Genomic DNA, 26180 nt, shown 5'->3' with positions numbered 1-26180 from the left:
AAAAAAATAGGGAAAGCCTATGTGAAATATGGGGCACCATAAAGTGACCAGTTTTCAAATTTTGGGAGACAAAGAAGGAGAAATGATGGGCAAAGGCATAGAAAATCCATTTTTAAAAAATGATAACTGAAAACCTCACAAGTTTAGCAAGATATATAGGCATCCAGATACAAGAAGCTCCAAGATCTCCAAATAGATTCAACACAAAAAGGTTTTCTCTAAGGCATGTTATACTCAAACTGTCAAAAGCCAAACACAAAGTCAGAATTTGAAAAACAGAAGAAGAAATGTGTAAAATCATGTATACTGGTCTCTCCATTAGATTAACACAGGATTTCTCAGCATAAAACTTATAGGACAGGAGATAATGGGATGCTGTATTTATAATGCTGGATGAAAACAAAGTCAGTAAAGAATTCTAAATACACCTAAGAAAACTATCCTTCAAAAATAAGGAAGAAATAGTCTTTCATAGGCAAACAAAAACTGAGAGAATTTTACACCTATACATATTCTACAATAAATAAGTAAGGAAGACATACATCTGGAATCAGAGAATAACATACAGCATTATAAAAACACACAAAAATTTTTAAAAAAACCTCACTAATAGAACAGAAAAGCAAATAAAAAAGAGAAAAGAGGTAAACATTATTAGTACACACACACAAAACCCACCAAATGGTAGAGGCAAACAATAAAAAAGGAAGAAAGAAAGGAAGACATACAAAACAATCAGAAAACAATTAATGAAGTGACAGGAGTAAGTCGTCACTTATCAGTAATAAGCTTGAATGTAAATGGCTTAAATTTCCTCAATAAAATACATAGCCTAGTAGAATACATTTAAAAAAAACAAGACCTAAATATAGGCTGCTTACAAGAAACTCACTTCATCTGTATAGAAATTCAAAGACTTAAAGTGAAGAGACGGAAAAAAATATTCTACATAAACAGAAATCTAAAGCATGCTGGAGTAGCTACACTTACACAAAGTAGACATTAAGTCAAAAAACATAAAAAGAAACAAAGGAAGTCATTCTACAAAATAAAAGAAGCAACCCAGCAAGAAGATATAACAATTTTAAATATGTATGTACACAACAGAGCATCCAGATATATGAAACACATATCCCTCATTTACAAGAGGTGACATAATAGATAAACCACAATACAAATGTAACTGGAGAATTCAACACCCACAGTCAACATTGGATATATCGTCTAGACCAAAAAAAAAAAAAAAAAAAAAATTGTCAAAGAAACATGGGACTTAATCTGCACTATAAACCAAATGGACCTAACAAACATTTATAGAAAATTTTATCCAATAAATTCATAATTCACATATTTTCATTGGCAAGTGGAACATTCTCTAGAATAGACAATATGTTAGGACACAAAACAAATCTTAACAAATTTGTAAAAATGGAAATCATATCAAGTAACTTTTCAAACCACGCTTTAATTAAACTAGAAATCTATAACAAGATAACTTAAGAAACTGTACAAACAGATGGAAATTTACAAATATGCTTCAGTGACCATGAGTCAATGAAGAAATTTAGAAGAAAATAAAAATCTTTATTGAAACAAACAAAAATAGAAACAAAACATATCAAAACCTATGGGAAATAGAAAAGGCAGTGCTAAGAGGGAAGGTTATAGCAATAAACACTTGCATTAAAAAGCAGAAATATTTTAAGTAAGTAACCTAATGATGCACCTCAAGGAAGTAGAAAGTATATACAAGCCAAACTCAAAATTTGTAGACACAAAGAAATAATAAAAAGCACAGCAGAATTAATACAGTAAAGACTAATGAAGCTTACATGAACAAGGTAGAGCTGGAGTCTCACCTGGAAGGACTGACTGACGAGATCAACTTCCTCAGGCAGCTATATGAAGAGGAGATCCGGAAGCTGAAGTCCCAGATCTCCGACACGTCTGTAGTGCTGTCCATGGACAACAGCCGCTCCCTGGACATGGATAGCATCATCGCTGAGGTCAAGGAGCAGTACGAGGAGATTGCCAATCGCAGCTGGGCTGAGGCAGAGAGCGTATACCAGATCAAGTACAAGGAGCTGCAGAAGCTGGCTGGGAAGCATGGGGATGACCTGCGGCGTACGAAGACTGAGATCTCCGAGATGAACTGGAACATCAGCCGGCTCCAGGCTGAGATCGAGGGCCTCAAAGGCCAGAGGGCTTCCCTGGAGGCCGCCATTTTAGATGCTGAGCATCGTGGGGAGCAGGAGCTCAAGGATGCTCGTGCCAAGCAGCAGCAGCTGGAGGAAGCCCTGCAGCAGGCCAAGCAGGACATGGTACGGCAGCTGCGTGACTACCAGGAGCTGATGAATGTCAAACTGGCCCTGGACATCGAGATCGCCACCTACCTCAAGCTACTGGAGGGCGAGGAGAGCCGGCTGGAGTCCGGGATGCAGAACATGAGTATCCACACGAAAACCACCAGCGGCTATGCAGGTGGTCTGAGCTCTGCGTATGGGGGCCTCACAAGCCCCAGCCTCAGCTACAGCCTGGGCTCCAGCTTGGCTCTGGCGGGGGCTCCACCTTCAGCCGCACCAGCTCCACCAAGGCTGTGGTTGTGAAGAAGATTGAGACCCGCGATGGGAGGCTGGTGTCCGAGTCCTCTGACATCCTGCCCAAGTGAACAGCTGCAACAGCCCCTCCCAGCCTGCCCCTCCTGAAGCTGACCCAGAGCCTGGGAGGGAGGCCACTGTGCAGGGGAGGACAGGGAACAGGAGACCCACTCGACGCTCAGCCCTAGCCCTCAGCCCACCCGTGGGGAGTTTACTGCCTGGGGACCCCTCTTTGCCCATGCCTCCAGCTGGAAAACAATTCAATTGGCTTTTTTTTTTTTTTGGTCCAAAATAAAATCTCAGCTAGCTTAGACCAAAAAAAAAAAAAAAAAAAGACTAAAAAAATCTGAAGGTCCTTTTAAACAAAAAGTGGATATGTTAAAACTATAAACAAAATTGATAAACCACTAGCTAGATGAACCAAGGGAAAAAATAGAGAAGACACAAATAAATAAAATAAGAAATAAAAAAGGAGACATTGCACCTGATACCACAGAAATACAAAGGATCATCAGAAACTATTAGCAACAACTATAAGATAACAAATTGGAAAACCTAGAGAAAATAGATTTATTCCTGGGCATATAAAACCTATCAAGATTAAACCAGAAAAAAAAAAAGTCAACAGGCCAATATTGAGTAAGAAAATTGAATCAGTAATGCAAATTCTCTCAGCAAAGAACAGCGAAGGACTAGGTGGCTTACTGCTGAATTCTACCAAACTTATAAAGACAAACTAACACCAATTGTTTTCAAACTTGTGCAAAAAGTTAAACAGAAGGAAGTTCTTCCTAACTCCTTCTGTGAGGCCAGCATTATCTGGAAAGCAAATGTGAACAAGCAAACAATTAAAAAAGAAACTATAAGTCAATATTCCTGAGAAACACAGTTACAGAATTCCTCAACAAAATGCTATCAAATCCAAAAACACATAAAAAAGACAATAGACAATGAGCAAGTGGTATTTATCCCAATAATATAAGGCTAGATCAATGTATGAAAATCGATAAATTTAATATATCACATAATGGAATTAAATAAAAAAATTGTATGAGTATCTCAACAGATGCAGAAAAAGCATTAAATAAGAGTCAACATTCTTTCATGATAAAAACTCTCAATAAACTAGATATTGAAGGAACAAAACTTGGAATAGTAAAGGGCATATATGAGAAACTCAAAACTTATACTGAATGATGAAAAGCTGAAAGCCATTTTTCTAAGAACTGGAACAAGAGAAGGATGCCTACTTTTACCACTGTTATTCAACATAATATTTGAACCTCTAGCCTGAGTGATCAGGCAAAGAGAAGACATAAAAGTACCTAAATTGGCCGGGCGCGGTGGCTCAAGCCTGTAACCCCAGCACTTTGGGAGGCCGAGGCGGGTGGATCACGAGGTCAAGAGATGGAGACCATCCTGGTCAACATAGTGAAACCCCGTCTCTACTAAAAATACAAAAAATTAGCTGGGCATGGTGGCGCGTGCCTGTAATCCCAGCTACTCAGGAGGCCGAGACAGGAGAATTGCCTGAGCCCAGGAGGCAGAGGGCCGAGATCGCGCCATTGCACTCCAGCCTGGGTAACAAGAGCGAATCTCCGTCTCAAAAAAAAAAAAGTACCTAAATTGAAAAAGAAAAAATAAAATTGTCCCTCTCTGCAGATAATATAATCTTATATTAGAGAGAAACCTGTAGACTACACCCCAAAATTACTAGAAATGATAAAATTCAATAAAGTTGCCAGATACAAAATAATCATACAAAAATCAGCACTGTTTTTATGGACTAATAATGAACTAGCTGAGAAAGAAATTGCTCAGGCAATGCTATTTATAATGCTCACAAAAAGATAAAATACTCAGGAATAAATTTAACCAAGGAGATGAAAGACCTTTCAATGAGATATCATTGACCAAGAAAACACTGATGAAAGAAATTGAAGAGCAAAAAACAAGAGTAAAAAACAAATAGAAAGATACCCCATGCTCATTAATCAGAAGAAATAATATTGTTAAATGACCCTACTACTCAAAGCAATTCATAGATTCAATGCTATCCCTGTCAAAATACCAATGACATTCTTCGCATAAATAGAAAACTAATCCTAAAATTTATATGGGACCCATGATAGACAATGCAGTCCTCAGCAAAAAGAACCATGCTGGAATTATCACACTGCCTGACTTCAAAATATATCACAAGGCTATAGTAACAAAACAAGTGTAATATTAATAGTAGAAACAGGCAGACACCCAAACCAATGGAACGGAATAGAGAAACCAGAAATAAGTCCATGTATTTACAGCCAATTCATTTTTGAAAAAGATGTCAAGAACATTCATTAGGGAAAGGACAACTTCTTCAATAAATGGTGGCAGGAAAATTGGATATTCATATCAAAAGAATAAAATCGGTTTCCCATCTCTCATTAATATAAAAATGATGAATAGACACTTTTCAAAAGACGACATTTATGTGGGCAACAAATGTGAAAAAATGCTCATCATCACTGGTAATCAGAGAAATGCAAATCAAAATCACATTGAGACACCATCTCATGCCAGTTAGAATGGTGATCATTAAAAAATCTGGAGACAACAGATACTGGAGAGTATGTGGAGAAATGGGAATGCTTTTACACTGTTGGTGGGAGTGCAAATTAGCTCAATTGTTGTGGAAGACAGTGTGGCAATTTCTCAAGGATCTAGAACTAGAAATACCATTTGATGCAACAATCCCATTACTAGGTATATACCCAAAGAATTATAAATTGATCTATTATAAACACACATGCATAGGTATGTCCATTACAGCACTGTTTTCAATAACAAAGACTTGGAATCAACCTAAAGGTCCATCAAGGATAGATTGGATAAAGAAAATGTGGCACATATACACTATGGAATACTTTGCAGCCATAAAAAGGATGAGTTCATGTCCTTTGCAGGGACATGGGAGAATCTGCAAACCATCATTCTCAGCAAACTGATAGAAGAACAGAAAACCAAACAGCACATGTTCTCACTCATAAGTGGGTGTTGAACAATGAGAACAGATAGACACAGGGAAGGAAACATCACACACAGGGGTCTGTTGAGGGGTGGGGACCTAGGGGAGTGATAGCAAGGGCTGGGGAGATTGGGGAGGGATAACATTAGGAGAAATACCTAACGTAGGTGACGGGGGGATGGAGACAGCAAACCACCATTGTCTGTGTGTACCTACATAACAATCCTGCATGATCTGCACATGTACCCTAGAACTTAAAGTAAAATTTAAAAAAAAAAAAGGAAATCATATAATAAGACTTAAACATAAAATCTAAACTATGAAACTACTAGAAAAAAATCATATGGGAAATACTTCAGGACATTGGTCTAGGTACAAATTTTATGGTTTCCAAGGCACAGGCAAAATAATTACACAGAAGGGACTATATTAAGCTATAAAGCTTCTATGCTGCAAAATAATCAACAAAGTGGAGAGACAATCTGTGGAATAAGAGAAAATATTTCCAAACTATTCATTTGACAAGAGACTAATATCCAGTATATACAACTAACTCAAACAATTCAACAGCAGTCGTCATCATTATCATCATCATCATCATCATCATCATCATCATCATCATCATCATCTTCATCATCTCATTATCCCATTAAAACTGATCAAAGGACCTGAATAGATATTTTTTAAAAAGACATTCAAATGGCCAACTGGTATATGAAAAAAAGCTCAAAATCACTAATCATCAGAAAAATGCAAATCAAAGCCACAATGAGATAGCGTCTCACCTAGTTAGAATGGCTATTATCAATAGAGGAAATATAGCAAATACTGGTGAAGATGTAGGTAAAAACAAAATCGTTATACTCTATTGGTAGAAATGGATATTAGTACAGCCATTATGAAAAAAATATGGAGGTTTCTGAAACACTAAATATACAACTACCACCTGAACCAGCAATCTCACTACTGGGTAAGGAAAGAACATTAGTGTATGAAAGGGATTCTTGCACCCTCATGGTTTTCAGCACTACTGACAGTAGTCAACACATAAAATCAACCTAAGTGTCCATCAATGGATGAACAAAGAAAATGTGATATGCATACCCAGTAAAATGATACTCAGATATTAAGAAATGAAAGAAATTCTGTCATTTGCAGCAACATGGATGACAATGTACGTTAAATGAAATAAGCCAAGCACAGAAAGAGAAATATTACACCTTCTTAATTATATGTAGCAGTTAAAAAAGTTGCTCTCATGAAATTAGAGAATAGAAAGATGGTTAGCAGAGAATGGAAAGTGTGGTGGAAAATGGTTGATTACTGTGTGCAAACATACAGTTAGATAGAAAGAATAAGATCTGGTGTTTGATAGCAGAGTTGAGTGACTATAGTTAAAAATGTATTTTATATTTCAAAATAACTAGAAAAGAGGACTTAAAAATCTTCCCAATATATAAAAAATGTTTGAGGTCATGAGTATCCAAAATATCTTGATTTAATTATTACAGATTAAATGCATGTATCAGAATATCACATATAGCCTACAACAAGTATAGATGTATCAATACAAATAATAAATTTAGCATTGATTAAATGTTTCATTGTATGATGCAGACTGCTCTAAACACCTTATATATTAATCTATTTAATTATAAAAACAAATACATAATTTAGGATTATTTCTTAGACTGCACATAATATTCTCAACATAGCTGCTCTTTTATTTTACACAGTAATAGGATGGTAGTGTGCAAGGGAGGTAATGTACTGTTTCTTAATTTTTTTTTCAATTATCATCTTGGAGGATGACTAAAGTTGAGTGACTTCACATCAACAAATATATAGATATGATATCAAAAAACTTAAAAGTATTGTCTTGCATTTCCTTACTTTTAGTTCATCTACCATCTTTCTATTCTTTTAATTTCATTTTAGGTTTTGGTCTACCTGTGAAGAACATGCAAGATTGTTGCATAGGTACACACATGGCAGTGTGATTTGCTGCCTTCCTCCCCTTCACCTATATCTGACATTTCTCCCCATGCTATCTCTCCCCAACTCCCCACCCCTCACTGTCCCTACCCCATTTCCCCCGAGCAGACACCACTGAGTAGTGCTCCCCTCCCTGTGTCCATGTGTTCTCATTGTTCAACATCCACCTATGAGTGAGAACATGCATCATTTGATTTTCTGTTCTTGTGTCAGTTTGCTGAGAATGATGGTTTCCAGGTTCATCCATGTCCCTACAAAGGACAAAAAGTCATCATATTTGATAGCTGCATAGTATTCCATGGTGTATATGTGCCACATTTTCCCTGTCCAGTCTATCATCAATGGGCATTTGGGTTGGTTCCAGGTCTTTGCTATTGTAAACAGTGCTGCAATAAACATTCGTGTGCATGTGTCCTTATAGTAGAATGATTTATAATCCTTTGGATATATACCCAGTAATGGGATTGCTGGGTCAAATGGAATTTCTATTTCTAGGTCCTTAGGGAATCACCACACTGTCTTGCACAATGGTTGAACTAATTTACACTCACAACAACAGTGTAAAAGTGTTCCTATTTCTCCACATCCTCTCCAGCATCTGTTGTCTCCAGACTTTTTAATGATCATCATTCGAATGGGTGTGAGATGATATTTCTTTATTATTTTTTTATTGCATTTTAGGTTTTGGGGTACATGTGATAAACATGCAAGATTGTTGCATAGGTACACACATGGCAGTGTTGTTTGCTGCCTTCCGTCCCCTCACCTGTATCTGTAATTTCTCCCCATGCTATCTCTTCCCACCTCCGCACCCACCCGCCCCTCCCCCATTTCCCCCCAATGGACCCCAGCATGTAGTGCTCCTCTCCCTGTGTCCATGTGTTCTCATTGTTCAACACCCGCCTATGAGTGAGACTATATGGTGTTTGATTTTCTGCTATTGTGTCAGTTTGCTGAGAATGATGGTTTCCAGGTTCATCCATGTCCCTACAAAGGACGTGAACTCATCGTTTCTGATGGCTGCGTAATATTCCATGGTGTATATGTACCACATTTCCCTATCCATTCTATCATCGTTGGGCATTTGGGTTGGTTCCAGGTCTTTGCTATTGTAAACAGTGCTGCAATGAACATTTGTGTGCACGTGTCCTTGTAGTAGAATGATTTATAATCCTTTGGATATATACCCAGTAATGGGATTGCTGGGTCAAATGGGATTTCTATTTTTAGGTCCTTGAGGAATCGACACACTGTCTTCCACAATGGTTGAATTAATTTACATTCCCACCAACAGTGTAAAAGTGTTCCTATTTCTCCACATCCTCTCCAGTGTCTGTTGTTTCCCGATTTTTTAATGATCGCCATTCTAACTGGTGTGAGATGGTATCTCAATGTGGTTTTGATTTGCATTTCTCTGATGACCAGTGATGATGAGCATTTTTTCATATGTTTGTTGGCCTCCTGTATGTCTTCTTTTGTAAAGTATCTGTTCATATCCTTCGCCCATTTTTGAATGGGCTTGTTTCTTTTTTTCTTGTATATCTGTTTTAGTTCTTTGTAAATTCTGGATATCAGCCCCTTGTCAGATGGGTAGGCTGCAAAAATTTTTTCCCATTCTGTTGGTTGCCGATTCACTCTACTGACTGTTTCTTTTGCCGTGCAGAAGCTGTGGAGTTTGATTAGGTCCTATTTGTCTATTTTGGCTTTTGTTGCCATTGCTTTTGGCGTTTTGGTAATGAAGTCCTTGCCTAGGCCTATGTCCTGAATGGTTTTGCCTAGATTTTCTTCTAAGGTTTTTATAGTATTAGGTCTGATGTTTAAGTCTTTAATCCATCTGGAGTTAATTTTGGTGTAAGGTGTCAGGAAAGGGTCCTGTTTCTGCTTTCTGCACATGGCTAGCCAGTTTTCCCAACACCATTTATTAAACAGGGAATCCTTTTCCCATTGCTTGTTTTTGTCAGGTTTGTCGAAGATCAGATGGTTGTGGGTATGTTGTATTTCCTGTGAGGCCTCTGTTCTGTTCCATTGGTCTATATCTCTGTTTTGGTACCAGTACCATGCTGTTTTGATTACTGTAGCCTTGTAGTATAGTTTGAAGTCCGGTAGTGTGATGCCTCCCGCTTTGTTCTTTTTGCTTAGAATTGACTTGGCTATGTGGGCTCTCTTTTGGTTCCATATGAAGTTTAAGGTGTTTTTTTCCAGTTCTGTGAAGAAGGTCATTGGTAGCTTGATGGGAATAGCGTTGAATCTGTAAATTACTTTGGGCAGTATGGCCATTTTCACGATGTTGATTCTTCCTAACCATGAACATCGAATGTTTCTCCATCTGTTTGTATCCTCTCTTATTTTGTTGAGCAATGGCGTGTAGTTCTCCTTGAAGAGGTCCTTTACGTTCCTTGTTAGTTGTATTCCTAGGTACTTTATTCTTTTTGTAGCAATTGTGAATGGCAGTTCGTTGTTGATTTGGCTCTCTTTAAGGCTATTACCAGTGTATAGGAATGCTTGTGATTTTTGCACGTTGATTTTGTATCCTGAGACTTTGCTGAAGTTGTTTATCAGTTTCAGGAGATTTTGGGCTGAGATGATGGGGTCTTCCAGATATACAATCATGTCATCTGCAAATAGAGACAATTTGATTCCCTCCTTTTCAATTTGGATACCCTTTATTTCTTTTTCTTACCTGATTGCTGTGGCTAGAACTTCCAGTACTATATTGAATAGGAGTGGTGAGAGAGGGCATCCTTGTCTAGTGCCAGATTTCAAAGGGAATGCTTCCAGTTTTTGCCCATTCAGTATGATATTGGCTGTTGGTTTGTCATAAATAGCTTTTATTGTTTTGAGATACGTTCCGTCAACACCTAGTTTATTGAGGGTTTTTAGCATAATGGGTTGTTGAATTTTGTCAAAAGCCTTCTCTGCATCAATTGAGATAATCATGTGGTTTTTGTCTTTGGTTCTGTTTATGTGGTGAATTATGTTTATGGACCTGTGTATGTTGAACCAGCCTTGCATCCCCGGGATGAATCCTACTTGATCATGGTGGATGAGCTTTTTGGTATGCTGTTACAATCGGTTTGCCAGTATTTTATTGAAGATTTTTGCATCTATGTTCATCATGGATATTGGCCTGAAATTTTCTTTTCTTGTTGAGTCTCTGCCGGGTTTTGGTATCAGGATGATGTTTGTCTCGTAAAATGATTTGGGAAGGATTCCCTCTTTTTGGATTGTCTGGAATAGTTTCAGAAGGAATGGTATCAGCTCCTCTTTGTATGTCTGGTAGAATTCAGCTGTGAACCCATCTTGACCTGGGCTTTTTTTGGGTGGTAGGCTCTTTATTGTTGCCTCGACTTCAGACCATGTTATTGGTCTATTCAGGGTTTCGGCTTCTTCCAGGTTTAGGCTTGGGAGGTTGCAGGTGTCCAGGAATTTATCCATTTCTTCCAGGTTTACTAGTTAATGTGCATAGAGTTGATTGTAATAATCTCTGATGGTGGTTTGGATTTCTGTGGAATCTGTGGTGATATCCCCTTTATCGTTTTTTATTGCATCAATTTGGTTATTCTCTCTTTTCTTTTTTATTAATCTGGCTAGTGGTCTGTCTATTTTGTTGATCTTTTCAAAGAACCAGCTCCTGGATTTATTGATTTTTTGAAGAGTTTTTTGTGTCTCTATTTCCTTCAGTTCTGCTCTGATCTTAGTTATTTCCTGTCTTCTGCTAGGTTTTGAGTTTCTTTGATCTTGCTCCTCTAGCACTTTCAATTTTGATGATAGGGTGTCAATTTTAGATCTCTCCTTTCTTCTCATGTGGGCACTCATTGCTATATATTTTCCTCTAGAGACTGCTTTAAATGTGTCCCAGAGATTCTGGTATGTTGTGTCTTCGTTCTCATTGGTTTCGAAGAATATCTTTATTTCTGCCTTCATTTCATTGTTTATCCAGTCAACATTCAAGAGCAAGTTGTTCAGTTTCCATGAAGCTGTGCGGTTCTGAGTTAGTTTCTGCATTCTGAGTTCTAACTCGATTGCACTGTGGTATGAGAGACTGTTTGCTATGATTTCTGTTCTTTTGCATTTGCTGAGGAGTGATTTATTGCCAATTATGTGGTCAATTTTAGAGTAGGTGTGATGTGGTGCTGAGAAGAATGTATATTCTGGGGATTTGGGGTGGAGAGTTCTGTAAATGTCTATTAGGTTTTCTTGTTCCAGGTCTGAGTTCAGGTCCTGGATATCCTTGTTGATTTTCTGTCTGGTTGATCTGTCTAATATTGACAATGGGGTGTTAAAGTCTCCCACTATTATTGTGTGGGAGTCTAAGACTCTTTGTAAGTCATTAAGAACTTGCCTTATGTATCTGGGCGCTCCTGTATTGGGTGCATATATATTTAGGATCGTTAGCTCTTTTTCTTGCAGTGATCCTTTTACCATTATGTAATGTCCTTCTTTGTCTCTTTTGATCTTTGTTGCTTTAAAGTCTATTTTATCAGAGATGAGAATTGCAACTCCTGCTTTTCTTGCTCTCCGTTTGCTTGGTAGATCTTCCTCCATCCCTTTATTTTGAGCCTTTGTGTATCCTTGCATGTAAGATGGGTTTCCTGGATACAGCACACTGATGGGTTTTGGCTTTTTATCCAATTTGCCAGTCTGTGTCTTTTGATTGGGGCATTTAGTCCATTGACATTTAGGGATAGTATTGTTATGTGTGAATTTGATACTGTCATTTTGATGCTACCTGGCTGTTTTGTTGGTTAGTTGATGCAGATTCTTGATTGTGTTGATGCTCTTTTACCATTTGGTGTGTTTTTGGAGTGGCTGGTACTGGTTGTTCCTTTATATGTGTAGAGCGTCTTTCAGGAGTTCTTGTAGGGCAGGTTTGGTGGTGATGAAATCTCTGAGTGCTTGTTTGTTCACAAAGGATTTTATTTTTCCTTCACTTATGAAGCTTAGTTTGGCTGGATAGGAGATTCTGGGTTGAAAGTTCTTTTCTTTAAGGATGTTGAATATTGGCCCCCAATCTCTTCTGGCTTGTAGGGTTTCTGCTGAGAGATCTGCTGCGAGTCTAATGGGCTTCCCTTTGTGGGTAACCCGACCTTTCTCGCTGGCTGCCCTTAGCATTTTCTCTTTCATTTCAACCCTGGTGAATCTGACAATTATGTGCCTTGGGGTTGCTCTTCTTGAGGAATATCTTTGTGGTGTTCTCTGTATTTCCTGGATTTGAATATTGGTCTGCCTTGCTAGGTTGGGGAAGTTTTCCTGGATAATATCCTGAAGAGTATTTTCCAGCTTGGATTCATTCTCTTCATCACATTCAGGTACACCTATCAGACGTAGATTAGGTCTTTTCACATAGTCCCACATTTCTTGAAGATTTTGTTCATTCCTTTTTGCACTTTTTTCTCTGTTCTTGCCTTCTCTTTTTATTTCATTGAGTTGATCTTCGACCTCTGATATCCTTTCTTCTGCTTGGTCAGTTTGGCTGTTGAAGCTTGTGCATGCTTCACGAAATTCTCGTGTTGCGTTTTTCAGCTCCATCAATTCACTTATACTCCTCTCTATGCTGTCCATTCTCGTCAGCAGTTCGTCCAATCTTTTTTCAAGGTTCCTATTTTCTTTGCGTTCGGTTAGAACATGTTCTTTTAGCTCACTGTAGTTTCTTACTACCCACCTTCTGAAGTCTGATTCTGTCATTTCATCACCCTCCTTCTCCATCCGGTCTGGTTCCCTTGCTGGTGAGGAGTTGTGATCCCTTTTAGGAGGAGAGGTGTTCTGGTTTCGGGAGTTTTCATCCTTTTTGCGCTGGTTTCTTCCCATTTTTGTGAGTTTATCCACCTGTTGTCTGTCTCTGTCCCAGGGAGTTGGAGCTTTATGAGTTTCCCTTGCACTACTGCCTTTTTTCATTTTTCTTTCAGGTCTAACCCGCCCAGCTAGTAGCAGGCCTAGCCACTGCCTGCCCGCAGGGGCTTTGCTAAGCTGCTGTGGGCTCCGCCCAGCTTCCCTGAGCCCTTTCCTGTAGTCCTTTTTATATGGGCATAGTTAGAACTGTCTCAGCAATGGTGGACCCGCCTCTGTTATGGGGACTCTCTCTGTTGTGGCAGGTTGCCTCGGCAATGGCGGGTTGCCCCGGCAACGGCAGCCTGCCTCCGTAGCGGTGGAGAGTCTCCATAATGGCGGAATCCCCTCCCCCACCGAGCCGGACTGTCCCGGTTCAGCTGTGCTTGGTTTGAAGGGCTCAACCCAGAGGGTTTCCAATTACTGTTTTTGTCTTTGTTGTTGTTGGGGGTGGAGGGGTGGGACCAACCGAGCCTGATCACCTGGCTCCCTGACTCAGAGTCTTTTCTTTTAAGTTGAAGGACCCCACGTTCCGGTCGCTTGTTGAAAAGGAGCCTGGATCTCCCGTGCTGCGACTCACAGAGTCGGCTCGAACTGCGGTGCAGGCTCCTGGCGAATTTTTTGCCTAGGAATCTCCTGGCCTCACTCGCTATTTCAGATGAATGGGCAACTCTGCCGTCTCAGGGCTCTGCTCGCCAGCTAAGAGGGCTCCCAGACCAGTGGCTTTTGTACAAAAAACCGCAGCAACAGGGAGTGGTCACAGCAGCAGCGCGGGCGGAATCAGCCCCGCAGGGGCCGAAACAGCCGCACAGGCTGGGACTGTGACGCTGGCGACCCCTCTGCCTGGGTATCTCCTGGTCTGTGGGCAATAAGAGTTCGTCTGGAAATGCGGCGTCCACTCACCCTCTGCACTTTCACTGGGAGCTGAAGTCCTGAGCTGTTCTTAGGTGGCCATCTTCCCAGCATTCCGAGATGATATTTCAATGTATTTTTGATTTGCATTTCTCTAATGACGAGTGATGATGAGCGTTTTTTCATGTTTGTTGGCCTCATGTATGTCTTCTTTTGTAAAGTGTCTGTTCATATCCTTTGCCCACTTTTTAATGGGCTTGTTTGTTTTTTTCTTGTAAATCTGTTTTAGTTCTTTGTAAATTCTGGATATCAGCCCTTTGTCAGATGGGTAAACTGCAAAATTTTTTCCCATTTTGTTGGTTGCTAATTCACTCTAATGACTGTTTCTTTTGCTGTGCAGAAGCTGTGGAGTTTGATTAGGTCCCATTTCTCTATTTTGGCTTTGTTGCCAATACTTTTGGTGTTTTGGTCATGAAGTCCTTGCCTATGCCTATATCCTGAATGATTTTGCTTAGATTTCCTTCTAGGGTTTTTATGGTGTTAGGTGTTATGTTTAAGTCTTTAATCCATCTGGAGTTAATTTTAGTGTAAGGTGTCAGGAAGGGGTCCAGTTTCTGCTTTGTGCACATGGCTAGCCAGTTTTATCAACACCATTTACTAAACAGGGAATCATTTCCCCATTGCTTGTTTTTGTCAGGTTTGTCAAAGATCGGATGATTGTAGATACGTTGTGTTGCCTCCCATGCCTCTGTTCTGTTCCATTGGTCTATATCTCTGTTTTGGTACCAGTACCATGCTGTTTTGATTACTGTAGCCTTGTAGTATAGTTTGAAGTCCGGTAGTGTGATGCCTCCCACTTTGTTCTTTTTGCTTATAATCGACCTGGCTATGTGGGCTCTCTTTTGGTTCCATATGAAGTCTAAGGTGTTTTTTTTCAGTTCTGTGAAGAAGGTCATTGGTAGCTTGATGGGGATAGCATTGAATCTGTAAATTACTTTGGGCAGTGTGGCCATTTTCATGATATTGATTATTCCTAACCATGAACATGGAATGTTTCTCTATCTGTTTGTGTCCTCTCTTATTTCATTGAGCAGTGGCTTGTAGTTCTCCTTTAAGAGGTCCTTTATGTTCCTTGTTATTTGTATTCCTAGATATTTTATTCTCTTTGTAGCAATTGTGAATGGCAGTTCGTTCTTGATTTGACTCTCTTTAAGTCTTTGGTGTATAGGAATGCTTGTGATTTTTGCACATTGATTTTGTATCCTGAGACTTTGCTAAAGTTGTTTATCAGTTTCAGGAGATTTTGGGCTGAGACAATGGGGTCTTCTAGATATACAATCAAGTCGTCTGCAAATAGAGACAATTGGATTTCCTCCTTTCCTATTTGAATACCTTTTATTTCTTTTGCTTACCTAATTGCTCTGGCTAGAAGTTCCAGTACTATAGTGAATACAAGTGGTGAGAGAGGGCACCCTTGTCTACTGCCAGATTTCAAAGGCAATACTTCCTATTTTTGCCCATTCAGTGTGATACTGGCTGTGGGTTTGCCATAAAGAGGAACGTATTTCAAAATATTATTATTTTGAGATACGTTCCATCAATACCTAGTTTATTGAGGGTTCTTAGCATAAAGGGCTGTTGAATTTTGTCAAAGGCCTTCTCTGCATCAATTGAGTTAATCATGTGGTTTTTGTCTTTGGTTCTGTTTATGTGGTGAATTACATTTATAGACTTGAGTGTGTTGAACCAGCCTTGCATCCCTGGGATGAAGCCTACTTGATCATGGTGGATAAGCTTTTTTTATGTGCTGTTGCAATTGACTTGCACATATTTTATTGAAGATTTTTGCATCTATGTTCATCATGGATATTGGCCTGAAGTTTTTTTGTTTTTTTTTTTTAAATTGCATTTTAGGGTTTGGGGTACATGTGAAGAACATGCAAGATTGTTGCATAGGTACACACATGGCAGTGTGGTTTGCTGCCTTCCGTCCCCTCACCTGTATCTGTCATTTCTCCCCATGCTATCTCTTCCCACCTCCTCACCCCCCCGTCCCTCCCCATTTCCCCTCAACGGACCCCAGTGTGTATTGCTCCCCTCCCTGTGTCCATGTGTTCTCATTTTTCAGCACCCGCCTATGAGTGAGAACATGCGGTGTTTGATTTTCTGCTCTTGTGTCAGTTTTCTGAGAATGATGGTTTCCAGGTTCATCCATGTCCCTGCAAAGGACGTGAACTCATCGTTTTTGATGGCTGCATAATAATCCATGGTGTATATGTACCACATTTTCCCTATCCAGTCTATCATCATTGGGCATTTGGGTTGGTTCCAGGTCTTTGCTATTGTAAACAGTGTTGCAATGAACATTCCTGTGCATGTGTCCTTATAGTAGAATGATTTATAATCCTTTGGATATATACCCAGTAATGGGATTGCTGGGTCAAATGGGATTTCTATTTTTAGGTCCTTGAGGAATCGCCACACTGTCTTCCACAATGTTTGAATTAATTTACATTCTCACTAACAGTGTAAAAGTGTTCCTATTTCTCCACATCCTCTCCAGCATCTATTGTTTCCAGATATTTTAATGATCGCCATTCTAACTGGCATGAGATGGTATCTCAATGTGGTTTTGATTTGCATTTCTCTAATGACCAGTGATGATGAGCATTTTTTCATATGTTTGTTGGCCTCCTGTATGTCTTCTTTTGTAAAGTGTCTGTTCATATCCTTCGCCCTTTTTTGAATGGGCTTGTTTGTTTGTTTTTTTCTTGTATATCTGTTTTAGTTCTTTGTAAATTCTGGATATCAGCCCCTTGCCAGATGGGTAGACTGCAAAAATTTTTTCCCATTCTGTTGGTTGCTGATTCACTGTGGTGACTGTTTCTTTTGCCCTGCAGAAGCTGTGGAGTGTGATTAGGTCCCATTTGTCTATTTTGGCTTTTGTTGTCATTGCTTTTTGGAGTTTTGGTCATGAAGTCCTTGCCTACGCCTTTGTCCTGAATGGTTTTGCCTAGATTTTCTTCTCGGGTTTTTATGGTGTTAGGCCTGAAGTTTTCTTTTCTTGTTGAGTCTCTGCCAGATTTTGGTATCAGAATTATGATTGTCTCATAAAATGATTTGGGAAAGATTTCCTCTTTTTGGATTATTTGGAATAGTTTCAGAAGGAATGGTACCAGCTCCTCTTTGTATGTCTGGTAGAATTTGCCTGCCAACCCATCTTCTGTTCTTTTATATAACCTCAAGAGAGTTGACTGACATATATTCTTGTAAGTTGGCTGTTATGCTACCTGCAAAGTTTATATTTAAGCAGCAAGCCCTATTTTACAGAATTTATGAAAACACTAAGATGTGTTCTGGATAACATAATTGTTTTAATACATTTTTTTGTGTGTAATGTCAAGCACTTTTTGTAATTTGTATTCTGAAATTTTCAAATGTGCACAAAAGTTTAAAGACACTGAGTGAACATCTAAACATCTCTATCTCTTTGTGACTATTCTCAGACTCACCAGTTGGTAACATTGTAGCCACTTTGTGTTCTCTCTGCTCTTCATCTCTCTCGATCTGCCTCTGCCTCTGTCTGTCTCTCTCTCTCTCTCTTTTCATACACACACACGTATATGTATATATACACATGCATATTTATGTATATATACACACATATATGTATATATACACACATTTGTATAATTTACAAATTTACATAATCTATATGTTTAATTTTTTGATAAACTATTTGAAAATAAGTTGCAACCATCACATGCTATACCTAAACACTTCAACATACACCTCTTACAAATAAAGGCATGCCTTATATAACTACAATATCATCATCATGTTGTGTGAATATCTTGTTTTCAACAAGATTTTGCCTGACAGTTTTAGTATCTATTTATAATAACGAATGACTAAATTAATCCTATATTTAAGGTGGCAGAATGGTAAATTTTTAATGCCCTCATTATTTCTTAGTGAACATTCTTTGTAGTGGAGAATAATCTACCACCACATAGACATACTTTAAAAAATGACCTTCCTCTCTCTCTTCCACCATTTTTTAGGTTAGCAATATGAACTCATGAATTTCAAAAAACTTAAAGTGTTATGTATACTTCCACTGATAATTTTTATGATAAAATTGTCCATTATTTGGCTAGTGAGAACTCCTTAAATGTGACTCCTGTGTTATTTTGAAATAATTTCATTCGACTTCTAAGGTTTTGGCTCTAGTCCCTGACTCCCAGACAGTACTTCTGGACCCACCTGGGGACTGGGGAAACTTGTTTCTCTGAAGATAAGATCACAGGACTTGCTGATTTTCCTACTTGCTCATTGCAGAGTCCAAAGGTCTTGAGTAAACATAGAAAGCAGCTGGGGAGTGGTTACAGCAGTTATGGATGGGACCCAGCATTATGCTGGCTTCAGGTGTGACACAATGCGGTCATAGTGGTGGCAGTCACAGAGGTGCTTGTGTCACACCATCCCCAGCTTTATTTAAGTGGCTTATAACAGAGATAGAGACTCTGTATCTTTGGAAAAAAGTAAACAATAAGAACAAAGGTATCTGCCTGGCAATCCAGATTAATCTCCTGGAACTTGTAAAATACTATCAAGGTAGTACCTCTATGAGTCTGCAAGAACCACAGTGATACTGGGCTTAACATGCCCCTTAAACCAGATAAAGTGTGGATCACAGCATTTGAGTCTTTCAAATATCTGGAAAGCCTTCCATAGAAGGATAGCTACAAAAAAATCCAGACAGTTAAGACTACAGTAAAAAACTAACTCTTCAATGCTGAAGAACATCAACTAGCATCAACATTGCCCAGGAAAATATGACCTCACCAAAGGAACTAAATAAGGCACAAGGGATCAATCATGGAGAAACAAATATATGTGATATTTCAGATGGAAATTTCAAAATAACTGTGTTGAGGAAACTCAAAGAAATTTAGGGTAACACAGAAAAATAATTCATGATTCTATCTGATAACAGAAATTAAATTAATTCAGAAAAATCAACTAAAAATCCTGGAGTTAAATAATAATTGGAATACTGAATAATTTATTAGAATATTTTAATAGAAGAACTCACCAAGCAGAAGAAAGAACTAGTGAGCATGAAGACAAGCTATTTGAAAATACACAGTTGGGAGACAAGAAAAAAAATGTTTTTTTTTAAAATGAAGTTTGCCTACATGATTTAGAAAATAGCATTAAAAGAGCAAATCTAATAGTTATTGACTTTAAAGAGGTAGTAGAGAAAGTATGGGGTAGAAAGTTTAGTCAGTAGCATAATAACAGATAACTTTCCAAACCTATTGATAAAGATATCAGTGTTCAAGTACGAGAAGTTTATAGAACGCCAAGCAGATTTAACCCAAAGAAGACTACTTCCAGGCATTGAATAATTAAAATTCCAGAGGACAAAGATAAAAAAAAAAGAAGCCTAAAAGCAGAAAGAAAAGAAAAGAAAAGAAACAAATAACGTACAATAAAGCTCTAATATGTGTGCAAGCAAAGTGGAATAAGACTAGGTGAAAATGGCATGAAATATTTAAAGTTCTATTGAAAAAAAACTTTTACCATGGAGTAGTAACATTCAGTGAAAATATTCTTCAAATGTGAAGGAGAAATAAATGCTTTCTAATTCTATAATGCATGATGTGTGGTATTTTGATGGGGATTGCATTAAATTTATAGATTGTTTTGGCAGTGTGGTTATTTTCACAATATTGATTCTACAGATCCATGAGCATGGGATGTGTTTCCATTTGTTTGTGTCACCTGTGATCTTTTTCAGCGGTTTCGTAGTTTTCCTTGTAGAGGTCTTTTGACTCCTTGGTTAAGTAAAATCTTAAGCTTTTTTCTTTTCTTTTTCTTTTTCTTTTCTTTTTTTTTTTTTTTTTTTTTTTGCAACTATTGTAAAAGGGGTTGAGTTCTTGATTTGATTCTCCCCTTGGTCTTGTTGGTGTATAGAAGAGCTACTGACTTGGGAGAGAGATCCAAGATGGCCAACTAGCAGCAGCTCAGGATTGCAGCTCCCAGTGAAGGTGTGGGGAGTGAGTGGACACCAGATTTCCAGACAAATTTTTATTGCCCACAGATCAGGAGATTCCCAATGGAGGAGCCCCACAGGTCACTAGCGCAACTCTTTTGGCTGGCACGGCTGTTTTGCCAGCACCCCGGCATGGCAGTTCTCTGTGTGGAGTGTGCGGGACTTGGTACCCTTTTACTTGATGTTTGGAGCTCCAGGAAGGCAGAGTCACCCATTCAGCTGATTGAAAGTGGGACTCCCAAGACCGGGAGATTCCTGAGCAGAAAAGTGCCATGAATCTCAGCTCCACTGTTTCAGCCTGCACAGTTGCCACATGGGAAATTGCATAGATCCTGGCACCTTTTCAGTGGGTGACTGGGGCACCTGGAAGAGAATTGACCATTCAATTAGGAAAAGAAAAAAAGGGGGCTCCTGGGCAGGGAACCAGGTGATTGGACTCAGCTGGTACCACCGCCACAAATAAAAAACAGCAATTGGAAACACAGATGGTTGAGAGTTTCACAGAAAGCACAGCCGAACCCAGGAAGGTCCAGCTCTGTGGGGGAGGGGCTTCCACCAAAGGAAAACCAAGAAACAGAAATAATATCATCACCAACAAGCTGGATGTCCACGCAGAAACCCAATCTGAAAGTCAGCAATTACAAAGACAACAGGTGGATAAATCCACAAAGATGGAAGAAACCAGTGCAAAAATGCTGAAAACATCTGAAATCAGAATGTCTCTCCTCCTTCAGGGGATTGCAGCTCCTCATCAGCAAGGTAACAAGGCCTGATGGAGAATGAGTGTGATCAATTGTCAGAATCAGGCTTCAGAAGGTGGCTAATAAGAAACTTCTGTGAGCTAAAAGAATACGTTCTAACCCAATAAAAAGAAACGAAGAACCTTGAAAAAAGGTTTAATGAAATGCTAACGAGAATAGACAATTTAGAGAGGAATATAAGTGAATTAATGGAGCTGAAAAACACAATACGAGAACTTTGCAAAGTATGCACAAGTTTTGACAGTCGAATTGACCAAACAGAAGAAATGATATCAGAGGTTGAAGACCAACTCAATGAAATAAAACAAGACAAGATTAGAGAAAAGGGGGTAAAAAGGAATGAGCAAAGTCTCCAGGAAATATGGAACTATGTGAAATGACCTAATCTACGTTTGATTGGTGTACCTGAATGTGACGAAGAGAATGAATCCAAACTGGAAAATATTCTTCTGGATATTATTCAGGAAAATTTTCCCAACCTAGCAGGCAGGACAATATTCAACTCCAGGTAATACAGAGAACATTACAAAGCTATTTCTCAAGAAGAGCAACCCCAAGGCACACAATTGTCAGATTCACCAGGGTTAAAATGAAGGAGAAAATGCTAAGGGCAGCCAAAGAGAAAGGTCAGGTTACCCACAAAGGGAAGCCCATCACACTCACAGCAGATCTCTCAGCAGAAACCCTATAAGCCAGAAGAGAGTGGGGGCCAATATTCAACATCCTTAAAGAAAAGAATTTTCAACCCAGAATTTCATATCCAGCCAAACTAAGCTTCATACAGCCAAACTAAGCTTCATAAGTGAAGAAAAAATAAAATATTTTGTGAACAAGCAAGTACTCAGAGATTTCATCACCGCCAGGCTTGCTTTACAAGAGCTTCTGAAAGAAGCACTACACATAGAAAGGAACAACCAGTGTCAGCCCTTCCAAAAATATACCAAAAGGTAAACAGCATCAACTTAATGAAGAATCTACATCAACTGATGGACAAAACAGCCAGCTAGCATTAAATGGCAGTATTAAACTCACATATATCATTACAGCTAGTGCTCAACTTATGACCATGATTGGGTCCGACAGACGAGTCGTAACACGATTTGGTCATAAGTTGAGTAGGCTATATGTACAGTACTTTGAAATGATGTTATAAAAATCTTTAAGTCATATTTTATCATGATTTTCTTTCATTATTGTTATATATCATAATTTTCTTTGTTCATTTTATGCCATTTGTATCATCTCTACACCATTTTGTTTCTTATTTTTACATTTGTCAATTTTAAGTAAAATACTGCATTACCAGTACAACTGGTTTAATATTTGTAAAACATACAAAAATAAAATACAGGTACATATAAAAATACAAAATATAGGTGTAAAAAATACCATAGGAAACATTTTCCCAATTGCAAAACATATCAAAATATATAAACATGTGCGAAACATTTTATTGGCAATTCCTCTTGGTAGACATCTTGGGAGGGGTTTGATGAAAGATATCCAAGACACAAAACACAAATTGCTGTACTGAATCTGGGATAACAGTTGAAATGGTGCACGTGGAGATGGTAGTGCTGCCAGAAGCTGGTCCGCACTGTCATACACCCAGCTGGGCAACGTTTGCACTGCCAGACGCGGAGCAGTCGTGGCTAGCGATTGTGGTCGTAAAGTCAAATGGTTGTAAGTTGCATAGGTCGTAGGTCGATCAATACCTGTAATCCTAAATTTAAATCAACCAAATGCCCTAATCAAAAGACACAGACAGGCAAATTGGATAAAAAGCCAAAACCCATTGGTATGCTGCATCTAGACCCATCTTACATGCAAGGATACACAAAGACTCAAAACAAAGGGATGGAGGAAGATTACCAACCAAATGGAGAGCAAAACAAATAAATAAATAAATAAATAAAAATTAAATGCAGGATTTGCAATTCTCCTCTCTGATAAAATATACTTTAGAGCAACAAAGCTCAAAAGAGGCAAAGAAGGACATTACATAATGGTAAAAGGATCAATGCAACAAGAAGAGCTAACAATCCTAAATATATACTCACCCAATACAGGAGCACCCAGGTACATAAGGCAAGTTCTTAATGACTTATAAAGAGACAGACCCCCACACAGTAATAGTGGGAGACTTTAACATCACATTGTCAATATTAGACATATCAACAAGAGAGAAAATTAACAAGGATATCCAGGACTTGAACTCAGACCTGGAACAAGTAAGCTTAATAAACATTTACAGAACTCTCCATCCCAAATCCACAAAACATACATTCTTCTCAGTATCACATCACACCTACTCTAAAAGTGACTACATAATTGAAAGTAAATCACTCCTCAGTAATTGCATAGCATTTCACAGGTTTAAATGAAATATTGGTTGGCTGCTTGTTATTTTCCTCCCTTATTCCTTCCTGTCTCTATTTTTAAGCAAAATTGTTGGTGTAAAAGAGATTTTTAATACACATTTTTAGACTGCATTCTAGCCTGTGCAATAAAGCAAGACTCCCGTTCTCTCTCCCTCATTCTCTTCCTCTTTCTTTCTCTCTTTCATTCTTTTTTTCCTTCCTTTCTCTTTTTCTTTTTCTTTTTCAAAAAAAAAAAAAAAAAAAAGAGCTACTGACTTGTGTACATTAATCTTTTATCTGGAAAGTTTGCTGAATTCTTTTATCAGTTTTCGGAGCTTTCTGGAGGAGTCCTTAGGATTATGAAGGTAAACAATCATATCATCAATAAACAGTGACAGTTTGACTTCTCTTTATCAATCTGAAAGCCCTTTATTTTTTTCTCTTGTCTGATTACTCTGGCTAGGACTCCCAGTACTATGTTGAAGTCAAGTGGTGAGAGTCTGCATCCTTTTCTTGTTCCATTTCTCAGAGGGAATGCTTTCTACATTTCCCCATTCAGTATTATCTTGGCTGTGGGTTTGTCATAGATGACATTTACTACATTGAGTATGTCCCTTGTATGCCAATTTTGCTGAGAGTTTTAATCATAAAGAGGTGTTAAATGTTGTTGAATGTTATTTCTACATTTTATGAGATGATCAGTGATTTCTGTTTTTAGTTCTGTTTATGTGATGTACCACATGTATTGACTTTCATGTTAAACCATCCCTGGTATAAAGCCCTCTTGGTCATAGTGGACTATCTTTTTGATATGTCGTTGTTGGATTTGGTTAGCTAACATTTTGCTAAGGGTTTTAGCATCTATGTTAATCAAGGATATTTGTCTGTAGTATTCTCTTTTAATTGTGTCTTTTCCTGGTTTTGGTATTAGGGTAATACTTGCTTCATAGAATGAATTAGGGATGGTTCCATCATTCTCTATCTTGTTGAATAGTGTCAAAAGGATTGGTACCAGTTCTTTGAATCTCTGATAGAATTCAGCCATGAATCCATCTGGTGCTCAAATTATTTTTTGTTGGTAATTTTTTAATTACCATTTTAATCTCACTGCTTGTTATTGGTCTGTTCAAAGTATTTAATTCTTCCTGATTTAAGCTAGGAGGGTTGAATTTTTCCAGAAATTTATCTATCTCTTTAGGTTTTCTAGTTTATATGCATAACAATGTTTATAGTACCCTTGAATAATCTTTTGTATTTCAGTAGTGTCACTTGTAATATCTCCTTTTTCATTTCTCGGTGAGGTTATTTGGATTTTCTCCCTTCTTTTCTTGGTTAATCTTGCTAATGTTAAAAAAAACTATCTTTTAAAAAAAAACAGCTTTTTAATTCATTTATCATTTAAATTTTGTATTTTCTTTTGTTTCAATTTTATTTAGCTCTGCTCTGATCTTGGTTATTTTCTTTCTTCTATTTGTTTTGGGTTTGGTTTGTTCTTCTTTCTCTCATTCCTCGAGGTGTGATCTTAGAATGTCAGTTTATCTTATTTCACTCTTTTTGATGTAGGTATTTAGGGCTATAAACTTTCCTTTTAGCACTGCCTTTGCTGTATCCCAGAGGTTTTGATTGGTTGTGTCATTATTGTCATCCAGTTCAAAGTGTTTGGTTTTCTGTTCTTGTGTCAGTTTGCTGAGAATGATGCTTTCCAGCTACATCCATGTCCCTGAAAAGGACGTGAACTCATCCTTTTTATGGCTGCATAGAATTCCATGGTGTATATGTGTCACATTTTCTTTATCCAGTCTATTATTAATGGGTTGGTTCTATTATTAATGGTTGGGTTGGTTCCAAGTCCTTGCTGTTGTAAACAGTGCCACAATAAACATACATGTGCATGTGTCTTTACAATGGAATGATTTACAATCCTTTGGATACATACCCAGTAATGGGATTGCTGGGTCAAATGGTATTTCTAGTTCTAGATCCTTGAGGGATTGCCACATTGTCTTTACAATGGTTGAACTAATTTATACTCACACCAACAGCGTGAAAGCATTCCTATTTCTCCACATCCTCTCCAGCATCTGTTGTATCCTGATTTTTTAATGATCGCCATTCTAACTGGCATGAGATGGTATATCAATGTGGTTATGATTTGGATTTCTCTAATGACCAGTGATGATGAGCTTTTTTAATATGTTTGTTGGCTGCATAAATGTCTTCTTTTGAAAAGTGTCTGTTAATATCCTCCACCCAGTTTTTGATAGGGTTGTTTATTTTTTTCTTGTAAATCTGTTTTAGTTCATTGTAGATTCTGGATATTAGCCCTTTGTCAGATGGATAGGTTGCAAATTTTTTCCCATTCCGTTGTTGCCAGTTCACTCTAATTATAGTTTCTTTCCCTATGCAGAAACTATTAGGTTTAATTAGATTTTATTTTTCCTTTTTTTTTTTTTTTTTTTTTGTGAGGGGATAGCTTAAGTAGGAATGGTATCAATTCTTTGTACATCTGGAAAAGTTCATCTATGAATCCCTCTGGTCCTGGGATTTTTTTTTTTTTTTGGTTGTTAGGGTATTTATTAATGCCTCAATTTAAGAACTAATTGTTTGTTTCTGAATTCAATTTCTTCCTGATTCAGTCTTCGGAGGATGTATGTTTCCAGCAATTTATTCGTTTCCTCTATACTTTTTAGTTTATGTGCATAGGCATGTTCTTAATTT

At 38.1% G+C, this 26180-nt stretch overlaps 1 pseudogene; it reads left to right on the top strand.

Annotated features, from left to right (window-relative positions):
* The first annotated feature begins 1832 nt into the window (after positions 1-1832).
* On the top strand, positions 1833-2679 carry LOC101040750 (keratin, type II cytoskeletal 8 pseudogene; annotated as a pseudogene).
* The last annotated feature ends 23501 nt before the right edge of the window (positions 2680-26180 follow it).

This window comes from Saimiri boliviensis, chromosome X (assembly GCF_048565385.1).
Source record: "Saimiri boliviensis isolate mSaiBol1 chromosome X, mSaiBol1.pri, whole genome shotgun sequence".
Classification (NCBI taxonomy): Eukaryota; Metazoa; Chordata; class Mammalia; order Primates; family Cebidae; genus Saimiri; species Saimiri boliviensis.
Note: the sequence above shows the minus strand (reverse complement) of the source record. Positions and strands in the feature narration are given on the sequence as shown.